Consider the following 4,357-nt stretch of genomic DNA (forward strand, 5'->3'; position numbering starts at 1 on the left):
AACATTGACCAAATACTTAACTACACCAGCAACCATCCCAACACATGCAAACAAAGTTGTATCAGAACACTATTCCAACGAGCCACCACACACTGCAGCACAGACAAACTTCGGAAAACAGAGAACTACCTATACAACATATTCAAGAAGAACGGATACTCAAAAAATACAGGGCGCAGATTCCTCAAGAACAAACCATGACAAGCAGACCAAACAAAACCAGAAACCCTAACCACCTTACCATACATGAAAGAAGTTTCAGAAATGACAGCCAGACTACTAAGACCCCTCGGAATCCGAGTAGCACACAAACCTACCAACACTCTCAAACAAAAACTAACAAACTTAAAAGACCCAGTACAACCCATGGACAAAACCAACGTCATCTACAAAATTCCATGCAAGGACTGCCACAAACGCTATGTAGGACAAACCAGAAGAAAGTTAGCCACCGGGATACAAAAACACCAGCTAGCCACAAAAAGACACGATCCTCTCTCCCTCGTAACCCTACACACGGATGAAAAAAAAACCACCATTTCGACTGGGACAGCACATCTATCCTGAGGCAGGCTAAGCAAAGACATGCCAGAGAATTCCTAGAGGCCTGGCACTCCAACCACAATACCATAAACAAACACACAGATTTAGATGCCATCTATCAACCCCTCAGAAAACGAACAGGAAATGACATCATCACAAATCCCATGAACGCCAACCAGGAGAAAGATAAATATAAATAGAAAGCAGGAGACAACAGCTTCGCTTAACTTGGAAGTCACCACTGATGATACCTAGCCAGGTAATTAAATGTCTGGATATCAAACCTACAGCTTAGCGAGCAAACCTACACCTTAAACCTCAACCTGAGCTACAAACCTTGCAAAAAAAAGTCAGAACTATCCTCTGATAATAAAGTTTTTTTTAAACTCAAGCTTCTTAATTCAGTAATCTTTTACTCTCCTGAAATTCTGGTACAGCCTCCTCAGCCCTATTTTCTTTTCCAATGCCAATGTTTTTTTTAATTTAATTTGCAAGTTCATTCACCTTTTAAATTTCAATTGCCTTTTCTAGCTGAAGTTGGATTCTTGAAAACTTAGATAACTTACCATTTGGTATACCTCGTCCTTTGCAAGAGATGCACTGACAAATGCTGGGCTCAAGCTTTGATCATATATGCATTTTCTTTTTTTTTATTTCATCTATTTTTCTAATCAACCTGTTCAAAGATGCTGTTGCACATTTTTGGAGAAGGCGGGACTTGAACCTGGGTCTCCTGGCACAGGATTAGAGATGCTATCACTGGGTCACATGGTTCCCAGAAACATGGAACATTACATGAATTTGTGTGTCATCCTTGCGCGGGGTCGTGCTAATCTTGTATCATTCCAGTTTTAGTATATGCTTCTGACATGAGCATATCTACAATTCTAGCTTTTGCAGGACCATCATTTTTAAAACCTCTACCAATTTTATTAGCTTAGCCTTTTTAAATCTTGTAAACCAGTCAAAGGTATTTCTTTCCACTGCAGGAAAACTTTATTTACTTCTCATGCTGTTTTGTTCTTTATTATGAGAAACCTGTTAGCTGTCCTTTTCTTTTAAACTTGGAAATAGTGAGGACTGCAGATGCTGGAAAGTCAGAGTTGGTAAAATGTGGAGCTGGAGAAAGCACAGCAGCTTAAGTAGCAACAGAAGGGCAGGAGAGTTTGTTTTGGGCAGGACCCTTCATTTTTTTTTTAACCAGTTGATATTGCTCCTGAAAAATGATCACCAGGCTTCTTAAATGGATGAGTTTGGAGTTCATTAATTATAAACTCCATTAATTAAAATCACATATATATTATCTTAGTTCCATACACACAGTTACACATTTAACACAAAAATCAAAGTCTCTGCATTTGTTTATAAAAACGAATGAAATGAATTCTCATGGCCACTGAAATTTCTGTTAACAAAGCCAAATGGCTGATAGTTGTAGATTTGATACTAGATGAACAGTTCCGATTGCAGTCAACTTGGTTTTGAATCTTTGGGAAGTAGTCTTGGTTCACCTCTTTAGGTTTACAAGTTAGACAGAAATGCTGGTACTGGAAACTCTATCAGGCTTTCAAGAATTTCAACTAAGCAAAGAATTTCATTAGATCTCTAACTATTGAGAGATTTGTTTTATTGACTCCTGGGTCTGTAAAACAGAAATCTAAGTCCAGAAAATATTAGAGTCCCAGTCATAGACTTATATAACACAAAAATAGATCTCCAATCCAACCAGTCCATGCTGACCAAACTAAGCTAGTCCCACCTGTCTGTGCCTAGCCCATATCCCTCCAAACGTTTCTCATTCATGTACTTATTCAAATGTTGTAACTCTACCCAAATCCATCACTTCTTCCTCAGGAAGTTCAAACCACACTGTTTTGGAGAAACAAATTGCCCCTCATGTGTTTTCTAAATCTTTCTCCTCTCACCATTAAAATATGCCCCCTTGTCTCAAAATTCCCCCACCTTTGGGAGACAGCACCTGGTTTTATACATGACCCATGAGGTCACCTCCTCCACCACCTACACTCCAATGAAAAAGTCTCAGCCTATCCAGCCTCTCCTTATAAGTGAAACCTTCCATCCTTGGCAACATCCTGGTAAACCTCTTTTAAACCCTGTCCATCTTAGTAATATCCTTCCTATATCAGGGTGACCACAATTGGACACAGTTTTCCAGAAGATGTCTTACCAACATTTTGTACAAACTCAATATAATGTCTCAACTCCTGTACTCAAAGGACTGAGCAATGAAGGCAAGCATGTTAAACACCACCTTAATGACCATATCTATATGTGATGCAAACTTCAAAGAATTATGAATCTGAACCCTTAGGTCTGTCTGTTCTATGATGTGGAGATGCTGGAGTTGGACTGGGGTGGACCAAGTCAAAAATCAAACAGCAACAGATTTTAGTCAAACAGATTTATTTGAAATTGCAAGCTTTCAGAGCTCAGCTCCTTCCTCCAGCATTGTATCATAGAGAGGTATAAGGCAGTGTCTTATACCCCTTTATGATACCATGCCTGAAGAAGGAGCTGAGCTCCGAAAGCTTTCAATTTCAAATAAACTTGTTTGATAATCTGGCGTTGTTTGATTTTTGACCTTCTCTGTTCTACAACACTAGCCATATGTTTTAATTGTATAAGTACTGCCCTTGCTTTATGGTAAAATAAACAGTATCCCTGATTCATCCAATTTAAGAGGTTAATTGTCTTTTATTTTAGAGGGGTTGTAAGACAGTGGTGACAAGATGTCTCTAAGCAAGCAATTTGTGAGACTTTGGGATTTTAAAGTTGGAACAATGGAAGTCGTCTGGGTGTGGCCAGCTCTCACAAACCAGGCTTTTTTATTTTATTTTTTAGATTTAGTTTTAAGTAGAAGCCATTGGGATCTGATGAGTTGGGAGCAGCAGTGAATGTCGTTTAGCTGCTACTTTCTCTGAATATTCTCGATGTTTTCTCTTCCTGGATTGGAGAACTGCATGTGAGAATCTGTGTCTGAATTTGCCTTTTTGCCAAAGGGTGTTTTTATGGGATATTGCTTTATTGGAGAAGTTAATTAGTTATAGGTACTATATCTATTATTTGGTTAAGTTTACCAATAAGTTATTATAAATTTTCCTCTTTCTTTTGTTTGTATTTTAACAAGTGTTTAAATAAATTTGTGTTTTGCTTAACTTTGAGAAGTTTGAGTTGCATTTCAGCTGGAACACAGCACTTCACATTTACCTTTTCAAAATAAGAAAATGTTAGGTTCTAGGTTACTTTCTTAAAATACATTGAGGGCGGTCTGGTCCATAACAAATCCGATTATCCAAGATCTCTTTGTAATTTTCAATAATGTGATGGCCTCTGAACCACAATGTGGCAGTAATTCTTCAAATTGGAAGGGGGGGCTGGGTTGGAATGACATTTTAAAAGCACTGGTATGGAGCTTGCCTTCTGCACCCTGATCCTGCTGGGGAATTTCCTCCATGTATGATTTCAAATCAAGCTTTCATATTTCCTCAATTTTGGTTTTGAAGCATAAAAATTAAATCCAATTTTATTATTTACAACGAGATAGCACAAACAAAGTGAAAACCGCCATTTTAAACAAAACACTTACTGCACACATCCTCATGAGTTTCTAGAATTGATGCTACTGCCAATGCAGTAATTTAAGATGTTCAACACTTTCCCCTGATCTGCATCTCCCATTCTCTTAACCCTTTCCATTTATACAGCATTTAAATTGAATTAATCATCAAGTTCATCCTCAGTTTTTTTTATCAAAACAGTAAACTATCCTCACAAAACCTCTCACCCAGCAAAT

General features: G+C 38.0%; 1 pseudogene; it reads right to left on the reverse strand.

Annotated features, from left to right (window-relative positions):
* Positions 1-1,320: 1,320 nt before the first annotated feature.
* On the reverse strand, positions 1,321-1,418 carry LOC132833840 (U6 spliceosomal RNA; annotated as a pseudogene).
* Between the last annotated feature and the right edge of the window lie 2,939 nt (positions 1,419-4,357).

This window comes from Hemiscyllium ocellatum, chromosome 37 (assembly GCF_020745735.1).
Source record: "Hemiscyllium ocellatum isolate sHemOce1 chromosome 37, sHemOce1.pat.X.cur, whole genome shotgun sequence".
Lineage (NCBI taxonomy): Eukaryota > Metazoa > Chordata > Chondrichthyes > Orectolobiformes > Hemiscylliidae > Hemiscyllium > Hemiscyllium ocellatum.